General features: G+C 37.4%; 1 protein-coding gene across 4 annotated transcripts in view; it reads right to left on the bottom strand.

Annotated features, from left to right (window-relative positions):
- Positions 1-19,395, bottom strand: part of USP25 (ubiquitin specific peptidase 25) — an 80,020-nt gene extending 60,625 nt beyond the window's left edge. For 3 of the 4 annotated variants that reach the window (XM_026076001.1, XM_026075996.1, XM_026075999.1), the window contains exons 1-4: positions 19,318-19,395; positions 18,197-18,341; positions 8,406-8,529; positions 2,175-2,337 (exon numbers count right to left, since the gene is read on the bottom strand). The gene's annotated coding sequence lies outside the window, so the exon portion shown is untranslated. Of the gene's footprint in view, positions 1-2,174; positions 2,338-8,405; positions 8,530-18,196; positions 18,342-19,317 lie in introns of those variants that run through there. The other variant, XM_026075997.1, reaches the window with a different exon arrangement.
- Positions 19,396-25,873: the final 6,478 nt, after the last annotated feature.

Below are 25,873 nucleotides of genomic sequence, written 5' to 3'. Positions count from 1 at the left end.
AGGATCCCACCTACCAGTTTCCTGAACAAGTCACAGCCTGCTCTCCTGAAGTCCAGGGTCTGTACTCTGCTACTCTCCTTTCCTCACTCCCTCAGGTTCTTGAACTCCGCTATTTCATAGTCACTACAGTCAGGGCTACCTATATTACTGCATCCCCAACCAGTTCTTCCTCCTTAGTGAACAGCAAATCCAGCTGTACATCACCCCTGGTTGGTCCATTCAGCACCTATACCAAGTTGTCCCTGATACCCTTCAGAAATCTGTTTTGCTTGCATCCTGCTGTGTTGCCCTTCCAGCAGGCGGCAGGGTGGTTATTAAAGTTCCCCATGTGAACCAGGGTCTTCCTCGAGTTCTTCAAAGAAGGCTTTGTCCACCTCCTCACCCTGATCAGATGGTCTGTAACAGACTAGCCAGAGTGTCATCTTTACCAGCTTCTCCTCTGATCCTGACCCACAAACTCTCATCTTGTCCCATACAAGTACTGCACCCATATGAGCTGCTCCCTCATATAAAGGGCAACCCCCTTCCTTGTCATTCATACTTGTCTCTCCTGAAGAGCCTGGCATGTGTCCATGGCAGAACTCCCTGAATTCATAGTCCACCTGCATCTTGAGTACTTTCCTGGTTCCTCAGCTTGGAAGGGGGACCACCAACATGTTGAAACAGAAATACGATAGAAGTCTACAGAACTGTAATAGCAATCAACTTTTAACTATCTGTTCCATCAGGAGACACGGAAAAAAAAGAAAAAAAAAAAGGAGGTGGTTCTACATGCTATATGGAGTACAACTATGCAATTCCTAGCAAAAGGACCCTATGGATGTAAGAAATTTGCAAGGGTTCAAGGAGAGAGAAGTATTTAAAAGGGAGGTCCATGGGGGATTACTAACTAAAATTGGAACAGGACCAAGAAATTCCCTGAGCCAAAAGTAGTTGGAGGCTTGGGAATGTTTTAGGAGAGCAGTATCATACATACTTACCTTGTTTGTACTCTTCCTTAAGCACCCATTTGTGGAAAGTGTTAGAGACAGAGCAGTGAACTAAATGAACTCTTTGCTTGAAGTATAAGAGTCCTCATTATGAAAATAACAATATTAGTTTATCTGAAGTGCTTCAGTTTGACAGTGTTTTGTTGCAAATAGGTATTAAATATTTAGTTTGCTTTGCCTCAAAATGTCAGACTGTATCAAGAGTTATAATATGCTGAATTTACTTCTTGCAAACTGAAAAACAAACAAACAAAATCCCTCCTATCACATTTCAGTTTCATTCGCAACTTTCTGTGGGTTTAGAGACTTTTGAAGAATCTACAGAAGCATACAGATTTAACAGTCACTGCCAAAAAAAAATCTCTCAAAAGAAGCATGTACAAAGAATGCTTGATATTACAATGTTAGATTTCACTAGACAAGTTGCCGTATCCATATTCATTTTCCCATTAAATATATTCTTTAAAGAAATAAGGTGGCTGCTTCTTAAGTGAAACAAAAATCCTCTATATAGCTAGTTGAACTAAGCTATTATTACAAGTCAGCAATCAGCTATATATACACCCACAAAAACAGAATAACAGCACAAATATTGGCTGTAGTAGTTAAAGTAACCCCAAAACAGATACAACAGCATCCATATCAGGCCTTCACTTTCCCCTGTCTCAGGTTCTCTTCTCCATTACTCATTCCTTTTTTCACCATACTCAGCCAAACATCTCCTTGCAGCTATTCTAGTAAATATTCCATGACTGAGGGCATCTCATTTCCTGTACCTACACTGTCAGCCAATGCCTTTTAATCATTTGCATATGTTACTTTTAATGTTAAAAGTTTGTTTCACATCTGTAATCCAATTTTGACAGGTTTTTAGGCATAACTGTCACTGAAGTCAGCATGAGCTGCAGGCACTCAGGATGTTCAGAGACTCAACCCCTTGCCTTCGACAAGTTTTAATAAGAGATTTATTTTTAAGCTTCACTTACTTATATTACGGTATTTACTACACTTCAACCAGACATATGCAGGAACATGTTTAGATATGCAATAAATAAGTAATACTCCAAAATCCCTCATTCAGTGGCCTAAACTTCCCAGGAATACAACACTGAGATGCTATCTACTTAAGATAACTCGCCTAAATCCAAGAAAGAGTATACACAGCTAATCAAAGAAGGTTCTTACCTGAATGACAGCACTAAACCAGCATGTGTTGCCAACATTCTTTAATCCTACTGGACAGTCGTCTTGCCGCTTTCGATCATAAGGGTTTGGAGAGTCACTCCACACCTCTGGATGTGTCCTCTTTAAACTTGCTTTATTTTCTGCAATACTGGCTTCTAGAACTCTTCAGAACAGAAGGGAGGGAAAAATGTGAGAAAAAGCAGAAAGACATTTTAAAACACCTTTAGTTACAGATGATGCAGACATCATAATTATAACATTTGATAATTTTTTGTTGCTGAGCTTGTTCTTAAAGCAGATATATGTGCAATAATATTTCTTCAAAAATAAGATGCTGTTTTACTTGTAGATATATTACAGTAAGCCTGTTACCTTTTGGAAAAGAGTATCAACGAGCGAGTGAGAAACTCCCCTATGAGAGCACTAGGTACAAGAACCATGTCTGTAAGTCAATTATTTAAGAACCAGATTCAAATAGGATGGACAACAAGAAATCTGAGGCAACATTTTTAGTCTGTCACACAGTGCTTTCACCTACAGATACTCTTAGTGCTATGTAAAGCACAAAGTAACCAATATTTATTTTGCTGATAGGAAACCAAAGTCAACTAGGTAACTTTCACAAAAAAGGAATACAGCTCTTTAATCTCCATTTCCACATCTTATGTCACTGTACTAATTGCTTTACATAGCAAGTAATTACTTTATGAGCCATGGAAAAATATACCCCCACAATTTTTAAATTGCCACCGTACAAATTAATTGTACACCACACTGCTTGCGGGAAAACTGTTCCTATGTGATTTACGCAGAAAGTTCATATTTCACATGATAATAAGATCTGATAGGTGTTATACTCCCAAACTCAAGCTTCACTCAACACAGTATTTTTACTTCAGTGCATGTCCTTAGTCTGGTGACAAAGGACACCTTAAAGGTAATTTGCAGTAGCTAGGTATTCTAAATAGGAAGATACACATGGATACATTAAAGTCATAGAACGAATGCTCTGATAAGCAAATCTGTCTGGCTTTGGGACAGCTGACAAGGTGACTGTCTGCAACCATCCAGTCAGACTATTATACAAATGGCTGAGCTGCTACTGAGCCACCGAGTTCACCCGGCTTAGGATTTGTGGAGTTGCATGACAAGCACTTAAGTTGCCTGTGTAGTCTGAAGGGTCATCTTCATCTGTTCTAGACCAACTAAATATCAAAGAGAGGCAGGTTTAGGCTGATCTTTAAATAAAATTTCTAAAGGACAAGGTTTGAACATCTTAAAAACAACAACAAAAAATCATCAAAAAACACACGTCACGTATCACTGTTTCCCAACTGCATATTTTTGTTTCAAACTGTCCCTGTCAAATTAACAAAAGGTGTCTTACAAGACTTGCAAGAACTATGAAGCATTATATGAACTTACTGCAGCTCAACTGCTTCGGGGAACATACTGATTTGCTATTATTATGTATTTTGAAAAAACAAGAACACTCAGAATTTAAGAGTCCATTTGGTATAAATATGTTTGTAACAATAAATCTTGGAAGAACCTGAAACTTGGAATTACCTTTGGATTAGTCAGTTTCAAACATTTGATTTTTGACAGCTACCGTTGCAAATAGCACATCCTTTTCCAAAAGGCATCGAAAGTACATATATAATCTTTGAAGACTTTGCATTCTCTTATTGCTGTTCAGTAGAGATCACTGACATCTCTTCAAACAACGCGTAGTGATGTAACCTGATTCTTCAGTGGTAAACAAAGACTCTTACACACTGGTCATCTAAAACTTAGGAAGGTAACATTATCATTGCTAGCGTAACTGCTTTCAGAGTACAAGTTAGCTGATGATGATATTAAAAAGGAATTCAAAACAAATGTCATACACATTTAAAATAATTTCTCATCCAGAAAAAATGATCTAAACTCTAGTTTAAAGTAAATTGAAGGGAACTTTAAAACTGAAAGGCTCTGACAGACTAGGACACACTTAGAATATTATTCTAACAGGACTACTGCATATATACAAGGCTGCTTGCCCAGCTTAGGAAAAGATGGCCAGGCTAGGCCAATGCATTTTTCTAGGCAGCTTTTTCCAGCAGAGTTCTGCTAAGCCTCATCTGCAAATCAAAGCTGGGATCCTCAAGAGAAAAAAAAAGGAAGCTTGAGTTACCTAATCAAGGGAGTTTGGTTTTCTGGCACAGGAAACCATCGCAGGTCCTTGTACCTCACATAGAAGTAAAGTCCAAGAGTAGTGGCATTTATCAATTTAATTACTTATTAAAATTTCTCCCTTGTGTTTGCTTTCACAGTTCTGGAGGAGGAGAGGGATTTCCTCCTCCTTGAGAACTCCCTCTCAAATCTGTTTTCATGTTTTAATAAAGTATTTAGTTCTTACAGCTTCATGAGATTCTTTCCCAGCAATAAAGAACCAGTTCCTGCGAAAAGTTTACTTATCACATTATCTGTCCTCAGAGAGCATGTGCCATACCTGTACACCTTATAAGCCAAATTCATTTTCAGCTACCATGATAGCTGTTATTCAATCTAAAATAAAAGTGAGCATATTAAACAGGAACATAATGATCAGCTCAAAAGCTGTTCAGTAGGAATGTATTCACCAGTATAGTAAGTATCCCCACTTCTCTTACACCGTAATGTCACTACAGCCCAAACGATGTGATTTGGGAGGCTACCTTAACAAAGTATCTTACTAACGTGTTGTTCTTCAACCAAATGAATACCTTCTCAGAAAGTTAGTACAGGATTTGGCAATCCTGACCAAACAGCCAAAATACACTCTTCAACACCATCAAGAGAGACCACAGTAGGAATCACTAGTAACAGAGCCATAAGTTGTGCATGGGATATGGCACGTCACCGGCCTCACGGGACGAGAGGCTTCCACACCTCCCCGTGGTGGAATCCTGTTCAGAGTGTAACTTACAACTGAAGGTTAATTAATGCCACCCCTGGCTTGGGATCAGTGTTTTCTTTCTCTTGATAACAAGCTGGGCACAGCCAAGCAGCTTTCCAGAGCTCCTTGCATGGGGTTAGCCAGACAATGTAATAAACCCTGGGCAAAATCAGTCCATAGCATGAAAGTTTAGCCAAGCCATTTTGAGTAAGCCCACTAAGCACACTGAAGAAAAGCCACTCTGGCAGGCTACTTGGCAAAAAAGAATGAGGAAATATCTGCATATCATGGCTGTCTTCTAGCTGGACATCCAGAAGTCCCCCCACCCCTACCTTCCTCTCCAGTTTCACCTTTTATCTGCACAGATAATGCATACCACAGCGCAGAGTTCCCATCAGTTTCAGTGATCAGGTAAAGAAAATGGCCAGGGGTTGCACGCATCTGTATGCACTGAGTATGGACTCTCATTCAAACATGGACACTGCTGTAGACACAACACACACCCTCAGCTAATTTCTCCCTTCAGTTATCTTACTGGTCTTCCCAGTGAACCCCTATCCAGCCAACCTCATTCTGCTTCAATCCATGAATAGTGTTACTAATAGGAAAAGCTCTTTCATATTAGCAAATACACTGAACATAAACATATCACTGGGAGATGTAAAGAGGGAATACTAAAAGCTTCAGACATGCCATGCACAAGATGTTTAGCTTGGACAATCTCGGACATTTCAGCTGCACTCCTCAACACCTATGTAATAATCAGATCTGTCCCCACTAAGTAGCACAAAGCAATTATATTCAGGAAGAGAAATTCTACATCCATGCAACATTAATTACACATGTCAAGAAACGCCAGTAATGTTCCCTGAGAAACTTGAACAAAATCAGCGCAAATTAGGTTCTAACACCCTATGTGTACCTTTGAAAAAAAAACTCCTCTATTTCAAAAATTATTTAAATATGCACACATCCTAATTTATTAAAAAATGAAAGATTTCCATGCTTGAATTGACTTATTATTGAGCTCCTATTTGATTTCTACTTCTTATTTAACTTAGAAAAACAAAAGTAAATGACTGCAGCTTGACTTGTTTACAACCACTGTGTTTTACTTTTTGTTTTTAGAAGTCTAACATGCATACTCTGTTTTTCATTGGAATGCCAACATTCTTCTGTGGGGTGTTAACCAGAAAGTGATATTAAAAAAAAAAAAAGTCTGAAGTCCAATCCTTAAGAAAACTGACCAAATGTTTCAGAGCAAGAATTCTGAATTTCCTGTATTTGTACCATTCAGAAATAATTTGCTATCAACTCAGGGCATATCTTGGTAAGTAACTGAGTTGATCTAATACCTCAGCGCTGCCAAAAAAAMCAGATTCTCTCTCTTCTCTGCCTCCATCCACAAACACAAAGTCCTATTCCCTTTCTTATGCCATGACACTCCTTGAATCCTTTAGTGAATATTTTTGTTTGGGTTTGTGAACTGGATTGACTGAACAAACACTGCAAATACTAGAGCAAGAAAAAGAGATGTGGTATGGGCCATATCCTTCTTTGTAGCAACAAGCTCTGAAATTAGCATGCACACCTTGTGTAATTGTGAGATCAATATATGTCTCTAATATAGCTTCACCAAAACAGGACCAAAATTTTTCTCTGTACATAACCGAACAGAGTGCCTACACACTTTTCTACATGCTATGTATGGGAAAAAAATGGCATACTACTACACTATTTTCTGCAACCAGGGAAAAAAAACCCACATAATTTAAGTAGAACACTTAAAATATTTAGTTACCAAGTAGGCAGATAAGACTAAAAAGGACCTTTTAGTCTGACAAGTGGAAAGCACAAGGCCAGTGGAAAAAAACTAAAGCCTCAAGGCTCACACGAAGTGAGCACAGCAGAAGCAGTTGAAGTCTGGGGAGAAAGAGGAAAAAGGAAAGAGGAAAGAGGAAAAAGTCTTCCTAATCCAGAAATAGGTCCGTCTCCCTGAGCTGCCGCCTAAATCACAATGCTGTAATTAGGAGAGTTCTGGCCTTCACAGAGGAACACACAAGAGCTGAACTTCTGAACCAAAACGGGACAGAACTTCTACCATAATCTTGTATGCTAAGCATATACTGAGGTCTTAGAAAAAACAACCCTTTAAAACCTTTTCCCAATTATTAATGAGAATATAAAGCCCTCTCATTCCACCTTTCTTTCCCAAAATGTTATCTTACACTCAAATAATAAAATGAATTTTGTCACAAATGCAAGAGGGCACAATTTGTTGGTATGTTTACTCTCACAACTAGTACACTTGTTTTTCAAAAGAAAAAAGAAAATTATAGCGAATAACCTAACAGAGAGAGTGTCTCAGAGATGGGCCTTTCTGAGAGGCCATTTAGTCTCACAGACACAGGGAACTGGGCAAAAGAATTATTGTTCTTCCATACCTAAATCAGTCTTTTTAAAATGTCTTTTACAAACGGGCAGTACTTAACTTGCCAACACAAGAATCAAATCAACACCATTTGCCAGCCACAGCCAAAAAAAAAAAAATATCCAAAACATCTACCACACAACCCTATATCCAGGTTTAGTTTCAAGTTGCAAGTATTTCATAAGTATATTTACATTTACACATAAACACACACTGTAAGAAGTTATTGTAAGTTATTGTCAAATCTGATCAAAAGTTAACTTACAAACTCTTACATCCCCAAGTTGAGAAAGTTAAGTTTATAAAACTTAAAGCTAAAAAGTTAACTTCACTTAAAACTTATTAAACCTGCTTGTTAAACAGGTTAATAACATACTTTATCAGCTAAAACATAGCGGCTGCTCTTAGTACACTCAAGACATAGCAGTACTATCCCCTCCCCCAATCTCAGCCTTATCATAGAGGTAAGAAAGTGTTATTGTAAAATGAACAATGTAAAAAGGGGATAAAGACCTTATTAACTTTTTAATTGTATTTTGTTTTCACCACTTTTTACCCAATACACAACAAAATCTTTCAGTTTTAGGTCCTATTTAAATATGATCATATATTCTCCATCTCCACCCACTTCCTCAATATTAAAAAAAAAATACATGGGTGTGAAACATACTATTAACTCCTAGCCCAAAGATGATAAACTATTTTCCAGTGTAGAACATACAATATATTAAAGCAACATCCTGAAGCCAGGCATATCAGTAGCATAAGTGAAAACAAACAAGTTATTCTTGGTTAAATTAAAAAATCATAAAAAAGCAATACAGGCCAATCTCCAACTCTTTAATTTTAATTTCTGCTTTATATAAGTTGTTTTGTTTACCTGCTAATGGCTTGTTCCTCATCTGTTATTCCAGTCTCCCTGAATGCCCTGTTTGATTCCTCCAAACTCAAGGCAATTGCCCTCTGAAGATCATCTTTATCATCTCCAGTGAGATCAATCACATCTGAAAAGCAAAACTATCTTTCTCAAAATTAAAAGTGAAACAGAATGAAAGGTAAGTCTTACTGTAGAGGACACAGAACCCATGGGGATTGCTAAACTGCATTCAAGTCCATCCTTCTTGTGGCCTGCTTTCTTCCAATGACTAGCTGTGCAAATGGCTCCCTTCCACCTCAAGGCCAAATAAGAATCTCAGCAGCTTGCTCTTGCTAAGATATGACTGAAAACAGCCTTCCGCTCTCCTAAGGCTGTTAAGTTTCATAAAGCTATGGGCCCAACTCACGAATCCATAGTTTCTGAAAGTCCTTTAAAAGCAATGCATTTTAATGTATGACTTCAGCTACCGTAATCAGTTGCTTCCAGGATATACATGATGAAAACAACTTTCTCATAAAAAGGTATCTTCACTGAGCATAGTTATTCTTCCTCTGTATGGAGGAATGTGTGCTGAATTTGCCCAAAATACAGACAGAAGCCCCAAATCCTACAAATATTTCTGTACATTAGTAAGCCAAATACTTTTACACAGTTTCATAACATGTGGGAGAGTTCCTGACTTAATCTGCTTCTTTTCTATTCTATTTGCGCATTCATTTTCTGAACACATTTAAATATACATTTAAATCCAATTTGTCTACTGGAAACATCCCATCCAAACAGCAGAATTAAGAAAACAAAGTCAAAATAAGGATCCATGCTTCAATAAGTGAGGAATGCTGGGTGGGCTCCTAACTGGGTAATAAAGATGAAAACAAGCCTATTTCTTACTTCATCTCCGACACTAATCTAAAGAATCAGATGCTAATATTCCCTGTAAGCCTCCCTGTTTCCTGTACTCAGCAACAACATTCCCTCTTCTGAGTAAATAGGAATTTCGTTATTCATATCACATTGCTAAACTAATCATTCCTCAGTCAGGCACAGCCATGCTTTCCAAAGTGGTCAGGGCCAACAGGAATGCCTGTTAGCTGCAAGAGACTTTTAAAAGAGCCAAGGTCTTTGGTTATCATGACTTCCAGGGCCAAAAATCTCATTTTGCAAGTCAGCCAGACAGAAAGAGAGGGGAAAGTGCATAACTGACCTTTATGTGCAATGTTAGACAGACAGACACACACACAGTGTGCTGGTACCCTGCCATTTTCATTCTGTCTCCTCCAAGGGCAAAGTTTACACAAAGAACTATTAAAAGGACAACTCTCCAGCCTGGGGTTTTAACATTAGAAGTTAGAAGACTGTGGAGGAAAGATAAACAGACTCACAACTGGTGGCTGCTCACAAAAAAGAGATGAGCAGCATGCTTGGATTTCTCCTCCCACTGGCCAGCTCAATAACTCATTCCCAAAGAGCTTCTCTTTTTAGTTTCTGACTTTTCTCCTGGATGGCCTGACTCACTGCAGAGCCAGCTTTCATTATTTCCCTGGACTTACTTGGCCGTGATATTTCTCATTGGATCAAAATAAAATACTGAACATATGATACAACCATCATTTCCATAGCTACATATTAACAGCAAACAGGACCACTTGTACTCATGGAAGACTGAAAGTGAAGAGAAGTTGTAAAAGAAACTTTTCGGTTAACAGCAGCATCTTTAAAAATTACTTTCTCCCCTCACTTCCACATAATAATGCTGTTTTGTTGAATTTCAATTTAATTTAGTGAGCCTTTAAGCAAAGCACCCTTACCTGTAAAGTAAGCTGCACAAACTGTCATGATCTGGAAGCAGGAAACAACGCTATGACCAGAGAAGCAGCAGCGCTTTATGTATTTTATTCTTATTTTTCTATAGTGAGCTCAGATCTTTCAGCATGTCAGAATGATACTTCAACTCAGATGCCTGAAAATCTCCTTCAAAAGAACTGAAGGAATTATGGGAAAGACCAGCAGAAGTCACACCCACAGCAGCTTTGATATATGAGCTATCATGTGTTGAGAACAACGAAGGGTCAGGCTAAAATACCACCACAACCCAGACTGCATGAAAATATGGCTTTGTTCTGCAACGTGACAGCAGAAGCAAGGGTAAAAAGGCCAACAGTGATGATGGCATTGTATGGCTTCACATACTACGTATCAGGCTTTAAAAATTTGTGACTATAGCTTATGTCTTATTTTCTACCCATTTGCAAGTATTCACACACAAATGCTGCATCTCCACTGGAGACCTCCTGTTTTTCTGAAAGTAGTAGTAGCGGTCACAACTGAAGATGGAGTAAGCTTCAATTTAACAGCCACACATGCTGGCGATGGAACTATGGGATTACTCCAATCATTTACTTTCAGAGGAGAAGATTCCTTCAGCTAGTCTCTTTTCAGCTAAGAGTGATGAAACTCTTATACAGTAATAACAAAAAAGCTAGATTAAAAGGTGAAGTCCCTTATATGGGGATTATTTTGGAGAAAAACTCATAAACTAGCTGAAAATTTGGCTGCTAACAAAAGCTCCCACTGCTATACAAACCAACACACAAAAAAAACCCCATCAGGGTCGAATTCAACTAGCACTTTCATTAAATTACATAATTTCTTTGCACTGCCCTAGCTTCTTAATCTTTATTAATCTGCACCACTACCCCATGCGTTCAGAACTTTATTACCATTCATATTATCAGCAATTACATTATTTTAAAATTAAAAACCAAAATGCTCGACTTCCGTTGACTTGGTTTCTGAAAGAAAGCTGAACAGATCCTTCACCATGCCAGGACTTTGGAGTAGACGTTATAGGATTCTCTTTATAAATGTTATTTTCACATATGCCTTGTCTCTGACTGGCATTAAAAAAAAGATAATACGGTGAAGACCTTCTACCACATGTGATTAGTGTAATTAATTCATGTCATGGAGGGTTCACCTACCATAACTTATGTCACAAGAATAAATTTCTAAGTATCAGGTGATGCAGGGTAACTGACTGAGCTCTTGCTTTGTAACTAATGTGAAATAAAATGGTTTGGATATTTAAGCTAACGTATTTTAGATCTTGTTGGCTGTATTTGGAGCTGATGCAAGGTCTTTTTCAGCATCACAGCTGATACAGTAACTCATTAAGCTGCAACAGCTCATGGATGTCTTGAATCCTAAGCATAAAGAGGAGATCCCAAAAGAACTCATAACAGAAGCAACACGGTTGCATTCCTAGCATTTGATTATAGATTATACAAATGTACTCAAATGTACTTCTATTACCTGAAATTCATGCAGTGATTTTTTTAATCTCATGTTTTGAGAATTCTTATACGGGAAAATGATTTTTAACTGAAAAGCAAGATGTCCAGTTTTCAAGCAGTTACAAGTATAATGATTTTTGCCTTCTCTCAAGATTGATAATAAATTCAACCCTAAACTATATTTTTAAAAACTTATTCCACTGGGATTGTATAGTGCCCATGCCAGTGTTTATTTTACAGCAATTAGTAGTGGAATTCATCCACAGAACTCATCTACTGAAGTTTCCCATCTGACCAACTGATTTCTGTGTTCAAGTTCCGAGTACGGGGGGGCAGCAGGGAGGATTTCTACCCAAAGTATTTATCAGACACACATATGAGGTCAGAGTAGATTATTTTTTCTTTTATAAACACAGACACATAATTTCTTGCCTACTAAGTTTCCCGTGATTGGCTGAAGGATGCAACTCACAAAATTATTAAGAATAATGCCACAATTCCAAATTTAAATTTACTGTGTTTTAACTTATGACTGTTGATTTTGTTACACCCCTCTCATTTAGGCTGAAGAACCCTGTAGTTCCCAATGGCTTATCCTCATAAAGGCAATTCTTACCGTAAATCAGATAGTTAAGATGTTTGTGTTTTTTAATACTAAGCCATAACTACAGAACAAACAAACAAAAAAATCCGTTTCTGACAAAAAAATTTATGAACTGATAAAGAAATTGCTTGAAACAGTCTGGCTAACCACATTCATGATGTTTATTCAACTAAAATTAATAGTCAGAATTAATAAGCTGTTTTGCTAAAAGAAATATTTTTGTTTTACAACATATTAAACCATAATGTGTGCTTCTGGTACACAAGATCCAGGGAGTTTAATATCCTTTGTAGTTACAGAAAAGCAAATAAGGTTGTACATTGAAACTTATGACAAACATATATGACAGGTATATATAATACATGTATATACACTGTGTGTGCGCACACGTGGGTGCATGTACTTTTCTTAAAAACCTTCTTATTCAGTGTGCTTATTTAGGAAGTTTGTATCATTTAAATAAATAATTCTTTCGTGGCAATTGCCTTTGTCATTAAAATAATTACAGTGTTATTGACTTGTTACTTGTATGAGGAGGTAGTAGAGGGTAGAAACTTCAAACATAAGTAGGCTGGGAAACTCAGCATGAGGGACAGATCTGAAGTAGCAATTGAACACAGGGACAGGCAATAAACAACCACAGTGATGCAACTGCTGGCACAGGGAAAGGAAAATGAAAGGGCAAGCCTGATGGGTTCAACGGATAGTTGCCAAGTTTGGAAAGCCAACAGCAAGACTACAATTTCAACACATCAACATTATGGGAAGAGGGGGGCGAGGGGGAGGGGAAAAAAAAGAAATCAAGTGGTTAAGATTACATCACTTATTTATTACTAGCAGAGCTAAGCAAGATCCTATACCCTATGGTCTACTCTGTGATGTTAAACTTCATGGTGGAATTGAGTTCCTGTGTCTAGATTTAAAATGTTGCTGCTTGTGCCAATTTGGGTAAAAACTGAAGGGGGTGAGAGAGAGAATATAGCACATCCCAGCAGTTGCTTAGCCAAACCAGACAGCTCTGATGAAACCTGTCTACCGATGAGAGAGCTAGCAAACACTAGTTGTGGCTATCCTACAGGAACTTCGGAACTTCCTCATCTCAACTACACTTAATTCTTATACTGTCCTAGGATGATAACACCTTAAACTGACTATTCTCACATTAACATGAATGGGAAGGTGAGAGGTAGTCATGGAACAAAGGAGGAAGTGAACCAGCAAGATCAAAGGAGGACATCAAGGCATAGGACTCCTGACATTTTGCAGCAGGGATCCTGCCATACCAGCTGAAGAGAGTCCCAGGAATCAGGATGGGAGACAACACAAATAATCCCTGAAACAGAAGGAAGTGTTATGAAGACACACACAAGGGTATATGAGTTTGGTAAGGCAACAGAAGAAACTGGTGTCAAATTCTACTCATACACCTCAAACAATGAAACACATAGCTATAGAATGAGGCCTGACTAGGATTCATGCCAAAAAGGATCTGGGAGCTACACCTGACTCATGTTCAACTTGCAATTCTCATCATCATAGCATTAAAGGAAAAAAAGTGTTATACTGAGGTATRTTAACAGAATATTACACACATTTAGAGGGATTTGTTCTTTTTTCTTAACACTGTTAAGACTCAGCTGGAGTCTGTTCTTGTTTTGAGTGCTGCAGTTCAAGAGAGGCAGAAAAATTAATGAGGATCCAGAATTGGGTTCCTATGCCAAGATTTAAAGGAATATTGTATATACCAATTTGGGTAAAAATTGGATGGGGGGAGGGGGAAAGAGCAACAGGGCAAATAAAGTGGCAATAGGTATAGAAAACAGAGCCAAAGACACTGAAAAAATTTGGGCTGCTTAGTCTAAAGCTGAGAAAACTGAGGGGAAGTCATGACAAACAGTCTTTAATCACGCAACATTTCTGCTAAGACAAAACAAAAGAGCTGTACACTCCAATGACAGGGGATAAAACAGACTAAAGGGCTTAACCGGAAGTGAGAGGGATTTAGGTAAGACATCAGGAGTAGCTTTCTCAGAATACGAACAGTGAAGCACCAAAACATATTGCTTCAAAAGTTTTTTTTCCAGAAACTCTAGAAGGCAAAGGTTTTTTAAAAATAGTTTACATAAACATCAGTTAGGAAGGGTTAGGTGCAGTTAAGTCTGGCCTTGTGGGAGGGGGTTGACTAAATGATTTTTCAAAACCTATTCAAAGAACACAAATTCTAGGAATAGGAAGATATAAAAAGCCAGGCCCCAAGAAGCAATGAAGTCTACAATCCTCTAGCTGGTGTGTGGCATTTTATAGTTACATTATACTATGCCCTTAACAAAGGGCTTCAAATCTTTTGTCTTCACTGTGGAATGTGCAATTGCAAAGACTAATTTAGTGTCTGTGAAAAAGAATTTTCACATTTTTTGGGTTTGCGAAAGAAAGGTGGGAGGGAATTTGTCTTGACAGCTATTTCATTCAAAGACAGTACTTTTTCTAAAATACGCATCTTCCCTTCATTCTGCTGCTTCTTTTTGCTGCTGCAACTGGGTTCTGCAAGTTTCTCAAATAAAGAGAAGGAAACTGATACATGTTTAGCAATGCAATAGTTCTCTTCTGCAGCCATAGATGAAAATATATTGAGTTATTGCAAATGAAAAACCAGGTTTCTAGGGAAACAACTGCGTAAGTGCAAATACTGAAAAGTACTACTAAACTTTCTTCTCTTGTTTTGCTTTGAATGCTGTGCCCAGGATTTATGCGATTAAGCAGAGCATTAAGGTGATCTTAGATTAAAAGGTGTGTACATGTACATTGCAACCCTAATATCAAAGCACTTTTCTCACTAACAGATAGCATGAAAAGAGAGAGTAACAACACTTTGCAAAGGGATCAAATAACCTATGCACCACTCTCAGCACGAAAAAGCTGCACTTGCAGGTGCTTGCACATGCTTTTTTGAACAGGCAAAAAGGCAGGTGTGAATAACACAGATTGTGCAAGTCAGCCTTTGATTTTAAGAGGACTACATCTTTATACAAAGTCTATTAATAGTTTCTGAAACCACTGAAATGTTGCATTTGCTAATAATTGCTAGAAACCAGATAAGGACCCTGCTTCTGTTGAGCAGCTTGGACTTCCTTGGACTTCCTTACATGCTGAATGCAACTTTAGTGCTCAAGCAGCAAAATGACCATTGTCAGTTTTTGAAGATATAGTGCACAATCCAGGCTAACAGGTGATTTTTAAGGTATGACATGCTGTTAGACATACATTTATTTTATCCCTTAGGTAATTAACCATCTTTCAAAGAAATAGACAGTCAAGACCACAGAATATATTAAATAAACCTTTATGCAGAGCATACATTCAAAAGCCTCAGTAAGTGGCTGGATTATTTTTTCTGGTATAGAAGATAGTTCTGATGTTTACCTGTTACTCTTATTCCCAGTCTGGATGACTTAAAACCTGGTGGGACTGCAAACCTAGGTTACTCATAACATGATAAATTCCAAATGCACACGTATGATTATGCAGTAAGGAAAGATAAGGGTAAGGTATAATTATCTTCATGTAATTATACTTATGTGGAGTAGTAAAAGGGATTCAAAGAAATTTGGAAGGCGAGATACTGTCAGCAGTTCAGAGTTACTGATAAGTGGTAATAGCATTCTCTTCTGCAGAAGAGAACAACGATGGTTGAAATTATCATTGCTTTATATTTTATTTCCATCTATGCCCATCCTTTCATTTTCTTCTCCCAAATCATCCACTGTACTTCATCACATTCCCTTACATGACGGTGCAGTGCTTACAAATGCATGACTATGCCACTTGTCCACTTTAAATATGCTGCATCTGTGAATTTGTGAACCAAATAATTACAGTCAAGCAGATCAAAGTAAGAACTGTAAAAGCTTCTTACAGAAAACATGTATGATCTCTGCTTTACAGATTAGGGGTCCCTACGATCAGAGATTGGTAAAGCAGGGAGAGTGGTTTAGCCTTTTCTTCTGCTGTAGGTGCTTAGTTCTTTTCTCATATCCCCTCCAATGTGAAGAAACAGAGTCAGCTAAGGTGCCTTTATCTCGTAACAGGTCTTCAGTCTACAACCTAAACAGCGAAGGCTGGCAAAGGGCTCATCTTTGCTGCCAATGAGGCAGCAAATGCCAATGATTCCCTGACTAGAGAGCTCATGTAAGGGATGTCTGCTTTTTACACAATAGCTGGTGCTTCTTAATTACTGACTTGTAGAGCACTATATAATTGTAAAGAGCTTAGGTCTGTCTTCAACCCCCTTAAAACAAACAAACAAACCAACCAACCAAAAAAACACTGAAAATAACTCTGCAGACTAGACTCCACTCTCTCTTGTATCTCTTGTAACCTCTTATCTTCAATAAAGTTGCATAGCATATTAAGTGACAGCAAAATTTAAACACTTCTATTAATGAGATTGATAAGAAATCTAATTAAACATAGATTGCACCAGAACCCAGCTCACTATTCCACTGTCTTACTAAATCTTCAACACTGGAGACTAAGACAAGTTAGTAACTAATTAGTAAGTTAATAAGTAACTAAGTTTGTTGAAAATAGTCTCCATTTACTCAATGACAATTTAAGCATTTAAAATTAACTATACCCAGGGTTTCTTTTTGTCTTTATAAAGACAAAATCTTACTTTGGGGATTACAAGACTTTCTACAATGCACTCAGTGCACTTTATGCAGGGTGCTAATACCACTAAGGATTGAAAAGCAGTTTCTGATCAGAGAATGCTGAAACTAAACTCATCGCTCATTTAAAAAAAAAAAAAAAAAAAAAAAAGCCTAAGCTTTAAAGATGTTCATTTCAGGGCGTTAGAGACAAAAAAGGCAACAGTACAGTGGACAATGAGTTTTAAGTAAACTTCTTTACAATGTTGCCACCATAACCATCTCAGTGTTACTGAAACAAAGGAAAAATCCCACCTTGCATGAGGTGAAATATATTTACACTTTTCAGTAAAGCTACACAGATGAACACCACATAGTCAAATAGTTAATATATATTTAATTAAAAATATTGTGCATCTATGTTAAGACTCTTGGAATGTAAATACAGTATCAAGAAACTCAGATTTTACAGAAATCAATCCAGCTGTATAATTTTCTTTCATTTTTTCTTTCATTTTATTGCCCTTATTTATTTGCAGAATTCACTTAACATGCAGGACCACAAAAAAGCAAAACTAGTTTCTTCAACAGTTTCCAAACCATCATTTCATTTAAAAGTACAATTGTTTTTAATGTTTCTTCCCCTATGTTCTCATAAAAAGAACTATGCACTTAACATAGGAGTTGAACCTAGAGACAGAGCAATATAAGGTTGTGGAATCTCCTGTATCAGTTAGGTAAAATTCCTAGAAGCGGAGCATTTTTAATATTACTCTCACATATAAAATACTTGTTCTTTTACTATAAAATGCAAATCTAACTTTCATCTATCCCTTTGGGAAAGCCATCCCTATTAGGGAGAAGCTAGTATTAAGTCTTCTTTAGCTTATTAAAAAACATATTCATGTGTGGTTACACTTGCTCTTTTCTAATTGTCTTTTTAGGTTGGCAGGTTGCCCAGCTTTTGCCTTTATTTATTCCACACCCCCAAAATTAATCCTACCAAAAAAAAAGAAAAGTATGAAAACCCAGTTATTCACCTTCTGTTCATTACCATAAATACATGTTAAAGGTATGCTTAAGGAGAGCTAAAATAAAAAATATATATATATGCTGAAAGAAGGAGAGAAAGAATGAGTAATAGTCTAAAAATTGTTAAATAAGAATTACCAGTCAATATTAACGGTAATCTTACAGGCAAGGTTTTAGTTTCCTCATCTTTAAACTAAATTTATGAAAAGAAATACCTACTCGTGTCTGCTTGGCTGCCCACACTGATGTATCTGTCATTTCCAGGAAGTGCTGTTTGATAGTATGTTGCCTCCTCTTGCTGGGGAACCTTGGCATTCTTCGCAGTGAGGAAAGCCACAGCCAATTCCAAATTACCATTGCTGTCCTTTAAGCATTAACAAAAACAAGAAATAAAAGTTCCCATTTCTTTTTTTGCTTTGTTAATAGCAAACGACCAAATTACATGCAACTTATATGATCAATGACACTGTGTTTTCATGCAAAATACTCTTAGGAAGTTTCCAAACTTGACCCTCATTTTGCACACTTCACTACTTTTTAACTAAAACAGATAAGACATGTTATAAAAATTTACTTTGTTAGAGCTCCACCTCCCACAGAAAAAAATTAAAGGTATCGTAGCATAGGTCAACTCCTCAACTAGTATAATGAACATAACTGCTGCTGAAGTCTTTGAGATTAACTGAACTATTCTGAAAAATCTGCCATTTCATTTTTAAGGCTAGAGTACTAGCTTTAGAGGGGCAGTTGTGCATATGACAAGGTGAGTCGGGAGCAACAATTATATGCATGATTTAAACTGATCAAATGCTCATTTACCATTTACCCTTTTTTACTTGCAGATTGCTTTGTGTTGTGAAAGAGCTTATGACAGTTGAAGAAACAGTGAAGCGATGCCAAATTAGCAAAGGATGACAAGTCTGAGAAGAGTTCTTTGGTTTACATACTGAACAGGATCTGTCCAAGCTAGAAAGCTTAGCTAAATCTTGACAAGAAAGTAAACAGTTCAACCCACCAGGAGTCAACCAGTTATATAAGCTATATAAGGTACAATTTAGACAAAGGTTACTTTCGAGACAACCCATATCATTTCTATCTTTTAAATGTCTGAACACCAGATTAATTTTTCTATCAATATCAGAACAGATCGGGTTTGCTTCTGAAGCAAACAAGCCATCATTAATAGCTTTTTCTCCCCAAAATGCATCTAAAAAGAGGTCAAGCTGGGGAGGGAATGGAAGACGACCAGGAAAGGGTGGGTCTTACAGCTTTCACAGGCAGTTAATAACAACACATATACATTTAGCTGGAAGTCAGACATTTACCAACTTTCATCTTACCTTCAGTGCCTGTTGTAGTACCTGGATGTCATTGATACCAGTGATCTCCCTCAGCTGATTCAAAAATGTCTGCTGGTGCTAAAAACAAACACAGATTATCAAAATAAGAACCGAGTAACAGTAAAACTACTGTTTCTTATGACAGTAAGCTTCTCTACAGATATTAAAAGTATCTCCAAATAATCTTTACGAGGGTAGAGCTTTCATTACTCGGCTTTTAGTTTCTGCAACTAGGGCACTTTTAATTCTCAATTTTAACAGTGTTCTTTTAAAAAAGCTTGAGGATGATTAAGTAGCTTATACAACATGGGTGTAAGCAGTCTATATAAAGCCACAAATGGCCCTCCTAAACAAACCAGTTGCATGACTTAATCTTCAAAGGCAGCAAGGGAAGTAATTTATTGAACTCGGGTCAAAACCACCTTCTTCAAGTCCCAATTATCCTCAACCCTAGTATTTCCTAAACATTCACAATTCCCAGCCATTCAAACCTCAAAACTACAAAGTCATTTTTAACCAAACTTTTTAAAGTGTGTTTTAAAAGAAATACTGTAAAAATATCCATGCAAAACACTTTCTCAAGACAAACACCAGGAATCAGTCGTAACCATGTTTCTAGACCAGTTGACTCCATTCTCAGAACTCAAAGTTAATCAGCTCCCACAGCTACATTTTTAAGTAACACTTAGTTAGAAAAGAATAAAAGGTTGTGTGAAGCTTAAATACTCACTTTATACGGATTTTGAGGAACAACCTGTTCCCACCCCCTGCTCTCAGCCAACAGATGACTCCCTCCACTCCTCCTCAGATAACATATGTTTTATTTTGCAGAAGCAAAAAGTAGGCATTACTTTGGAATAATTCTTGAACTTAACCATTAAAATGATGAAGACAAAGGACTGAGTATTGTTCCAAACTAACAAATTCCATTCTTCCTTTGGAAGATGGGAAAAAGACAAAAAATTTGGTGGCATTTACAAGAGTTTTTTCTTTTTTATTGTTTGCCCACCACATCCTGAACTCAAAAACAATGATTTCATCTATAAAAGAGATTTTATAGAGTACAGAGTTTTGTTTGCTAGACAAAAAAGTGTATTTCCTACCAATGACAATTAAATGCTCTCACGTTACTCTCCAATTTTAATAAAAAACAAGCTACAATTGTCACACAACTACTTCTAAAATACTTTTATTTAACATGAATTATTTGGAAGCGAGTATTCAAATACCCTTACTCTCTCCTAGCGCAGCTTTGTACAGAGGAGGAAATTAAGAATTGCCTGAATGCTGAATTCCCCAGCACAAAATTAACCCAGCAGGCACTGCTTCATGCACTGCTTCATGCCCTAAGAAGTAGCAATAGAAGGCTCACAGAAGTTCAGAATGTTTACGACTTACATACACAAGCTTCCCTTCACTTATGATCCTAAGGGACGCTGTTAACAGTCCAATTTGCCTTTTTTAAAACAAACAAACAAAAAAACCCTGCTATCAGCCCAATGCAAGTGAAGCAATAGGAGAAAAAAAACGCTCACTCTATCCCTGTCCCCCTCAACCCCTCATTTGTTTACTCTGTGCATTTCATAGCATTGTACAAAGGCAGGGGTTGTTTCCCCTGTCAAGTTGCTTTCCTGCCTGTGGGTTTGGCAAGAAGGAAAGGAAAAAAAAAAAAAAAATACTTGGGAAAAGTAATTATAAAAGCATTAAAATTGGCAGGAACAATTCAAGGACAGTGGAGAGCAGCAAAACTGATTTATTTTTGTATTAGCTACTGATGCAATGGTTAATAAAATGAGAATAGTTGCAATATAAACTATGCTTTCAAGTTGTATCATATTTCTGCATCTTTCACACCATTAGAACATTTTGGAAAGGCCGAGATAAGCAGGACTGGAGAATATTCTCTGTTCACATAGTTTGGGGGAAGACTGAAGAGAAGTGGTTTACCAACATAAATCTTAGCAGCTCAAAATATTGGCTGTTACTTTAAGAGCACAGCTATGATTTATAAACCTATACCCGGGCAGCTTATGTCCAGATATCAGTCCTCAAGCGTAAAGTTGCAGTTCTAAGCCCACTTCCCAAGAGTGCATACATTTAGCAAATGAGAAACAGACCCAGAGATACTCCTTCCCCAACAAGAAATGAGACTATTTAAGTACCTAAATATATTTTTAAGGTCAAGAGTTTAGGCACTCAGCTCCAGGATTTCTGGTTGATAGTTAAGTGAACAACACAGAGAATCCATAAGGATCCCAGTTACAAGTGACAGAAATTAAGAGGAATATGAACAGTTAACCTGAATACCTTAATGGGAGCTAACTGCTTTGGGGCCACAAACACTTGATCTAGACATTTCTGGCCTTTAAAGCACAGGAGTCCTCATACTGACAAGCTGCCGTTAATTTTTAATTGAATTATTTCAAATCACCCATACATTTAATAACAATACATTTCACTCCCTGGAAGAAGAAAAATAAATAAATAATAAATTTTTAAAAAGACAAAAAAAAGGTACAATTTAAATTGCTTCCAGCTCATCAATGTATTAAATACCTGCTTACAATCAAGACTAGCAGGTCTTTGGAAACTATTTTAAAACTCCTTAATACTGCACTATGGTGCCTTTCTTTTCAAGGCATTCGCCATTCTCCCCTCATCCTCTCAAATGTGAGATTAACTCCATCATGTTTACTGTGTGCAGTCTTTCTTGCACCCATGGAACTATACTGATACAGGTAATTATTTATTTTCATTAAAAATGACAGTGCAGGTAATTACTATCAGACCCTTTCCATACTCATTAATCAGAGGGTGAGATTAAATTTTCTTTTTGCTTTTCTTTCTTTTCAGCTACATTTAGGAAGTTTAGGACATACAATGATACCCATATTCACAGAGCTGACATTACTTGATTCTGATATAACTTTAATTTAGTGTATCAGTAATAGGCTGCCACAGTCAAAAGTTCAGTGAAGCCTATTTGTCTTTGAATCAATCCCTTTAGAACATGCTAGTGTGGCATATAGGATGATAAAAAAAAAAAAGATGGTATTTTATTATTACCCATGACAAACTTGGAGATCAATTTCTAGTGGAACCATTAAACTATTAAGTCTGTTCTTTAACACAACTGTTATTTAACAAAATACTTCAGCCAAAGTTCTGCATACAAACTGAGCCATCCTTCTAACTCCTTCTGGTTACACCTACAGTAGAAGCTTTGATCTTCCTGCAGCTTGGGCTAACTTAAGTTGAAATGGCTGTAGCCCGTATACTCTTAAACATCCATGAACACTAATGTGGATATTCTAAAAAATGATCTCAATTCACTTGAGGACTTACCAAAAACAACCCAAACCTCAGAGCTCATGCTACAGTAAAGCAAAACTAGAGAATGAAGAAGAAAATGCATACAGGTGTTTACACGGATCTGAAGCATCTACATTAATGTATGTTAATCAAATCAGGTCAGTGAGGGAGATTTAGAACACAACCACCAGTTTTAACAAAGAACTCTGGCTCTTCCCTGATTACACATTTTTTCCAATATCGCATTAGTATACCTTCAAATTCTGGATCATAACTCACTGTATTTTAATTTAATAACCAACCTTGATCTTCAAATGCAGGTCCAAAACATTGTTACATTGTTACATTGGAACCAGGAACAAGTACTGGTGCTAAGAAATCCAATTCTTTTCAGATCTTATTTACTCATTCCCCTTGATATTTGCCAGTCTTTTCTCTGGAGTTTCAAATTTACATTCCACAGTTTATCCATTCCACAGACGCTGCAGTTTATTTAGTAATAAAGGCTCCACATGTATCCATAGCGTACATGTACTGTATGGTGGTACATTATACACACATGCATATATGATACATGCACACAAACACCCACGGGGCTTGAACTGCATTTGAGTCAACTTGAAAAGGGCTCCAAGGCTTGGTCTATGTCATCAGGTTCTGCTGGTGCAAGTGCTATAGGGTAGCCTGAATCTTTGACCATGGGAAAGAGAGGAGACACGGTCTGTTGATCCTCTAGTTGCTCCAAGATCCAGCTGCACATACCCCTCAGTCCCGTCACATAATACAGCAAGCAGTTCCCCAGGGATTTCGCACATAAGCTATTCCCAGCATACCCCCTTCCTTTGGCTCCTTTGAGGTATGCGGTATGCATCTTGAGGCTTTCAGCTCTCAGAAGATATTAACTAACAGGAAATTCTCCCATTTTCCTGGATGAATGCCAAATTTGTATAGTAGGAATGCCTGCCCATATTTCCAATTGTTTCCTTTTTCAGCCACCCCTCCCTCCCTCTCAGGAAATGCCCAATTAAGATTATGTGGTTTATAACCTCACACAATAGCATATTCAGTAGCTATGCCACTTAGTAGGTAGTTAGTAAAGCAGAAAAGGATCTACACTATCATCTGCTTAGGAAGATACTATGCCCATATTAGTTCCACAACAGTACTGTTAACTCTGAATCTTGATAACTTACCAAGATCAGAGACAAAAGTTAAATTACACCAGTGCTTTTTTGGATAAGGTAAATCTCTCAAATCCACTGATTCAGAAGTACAATGTAGATACATTTGGGGAAAAAAAATTACCACCTTTTGATCTGTTTACTTTCTCATCTCTGTAACTTCTGAAGAAATAAATATAAGCTTTGCCTTTTTTCATGGCAACATCCAAATATCATATTTGCAACATGAGCACTGTAAGACTTACAAGATAAGACTTCAGTTTCCTCTTCAGTTTCCAAGCATAGACAAAAAGTCATATGTTAGTGATAAGCAGGATGGCCCAAGAGAAAACAGGGCCTACTACCTCACTACACATTTCATTTGAGGAACAGCACGATGAAAACAAATTCAAGGGATCCCTTCTTTCTCAAGTGATGAATACTTGTGCTAGAGACAAAAAAAAAAAGCCAAGAGAGCAAAATGAATGCTGAGAACAGCATCTCAAGACAGTTCCTTCACACAAATCCTGTTTACTTTGCTTTCATAGGTAACATTGACTCACAGGAGTTATTTGTTAGAGGAAAACAGGATGGACTTTGCACAAAGTATTTAATATATATTAGAATGGAGAAAAAATTTAATAGAAACAGACCTTTAAAAGAACTGTTAATAGTACTGTCCACAGACAAGCAGCTAATAAGGTAGTTTCATCATATGATACTGCTGTAATATGAAAAATACTGAGATATCAGATGAATATGATCCTTTACCCTATAAAGAGTCTTTTGTTTCTGCTCCAAAAAATAAATAAAAAAATAGGAAACTTATAAAGGATGAGCATACTAAAGATTCTCAGTTACTACTGTGAATGTCATTTTCTGCTGCATTAATTGTATCTCCTGGGAACGGTTAAAAACCCCACGTACACTGCTGACCATTATGGTTTCCAACAACACAGATATACTATCCATCGTGTAAATGGGCTACGGGTAAAGTTCCAAACAGGCAAACAAAAGCTAACTCCTTCCATGAAGATACTAGGTTGAAACACTGGGATAGCGCACAGGCAACCCCAGAAGGCTTTGTTGCACATCTTTGCCCTTACCATCTCCATCAGAAAGATTTGTCCACGTGTGTGTGTGCACGCGCACACATATGCGTGCATGTATGCACCCATATATATATGCACATATAGTCTTTCACCAGTGTAAAGACCAAATTTTAAATCCCTGCATTGGCTTTAAGGTGTTCGCCCTTACAATACCTTCCTAAAGCATTGCAGAATTAAGTCTCCCAGCCTCGTATCTACTAAATGGGTTTGCTTTGTTTGGTCTTAAAAGAGAAGCCTCTTATATGATATTGCATCCTCCAAGATGTAGGTAAACGTAATTTTATTTTTATACACGCACAAATGTGAAATGCACCTCAGCCTCGGCTTGCAATGATCACCTATGGAGAGAAAAGGACATGCACAGAGACTGCACACTTCCAATCTGCGATTGCTCTGCTAAGACTGCCAAAAACTGACAATTACAGCAGCAGCCTGTGTGAAGTGGACATTTATCCACCTGAAACTGGACTGAGATCAAACTTATTTCAGGCACACAAAAGGACACACTGTATAGCAGTAACTTTCAACCAGCCGCAATCTGGATCGAATACAAGTTTGAAGGGGGAAAAGGCTTGAGCCCATTACATGCGCCTATACTGTCCTCCCTGAGTGATGCCCTAAAGTCAAATTTCTTATACTGCTCATAGGGGAGAATAGTAAAGGAAGGGGGAAGTATTTCCTCATTATATGGATCCTCCTAGGCAAGTTTGGGGGTATTAAATAATTGAAGTAATGATGCAGACAGTATGTATGTACCCAGTGGAGCCTCTTCTAAAACATGGAGAGCGTTAGGCAGTGTCTGAAGCAACAGAAACAATTTTCTGACTTCCAGGAGTGTAGTGGATTTTGTCTCATTTTCCCCTCAAGCCACAGAAGTACTGAAACTCAGTCCTAGATTCAGACTCAATTGCTTTTAGTTCTTTTACCTGGATTACAACGAAACATGATAAATTCACATGATCAAGAGATTTC

Source organism: Apteryx rowi, unplaced genomic scaffold (genome assembly GCF_003343035.1).
Source record: "Apteryx rowi isolate R43461 unplaced genomic scaffold, aptRow1 scaffold_42, whole genome shotgun sequence".
NCBI classification, from domain to species: Eukaryota; Metazoa; Chordata; class Aves; order Apterygiformes; family Apterygidae; genus Apteryx; species Apteryx rowi.
This window is presented reverse-complemented; position numbering and strand designations above follow the sequence as displayed.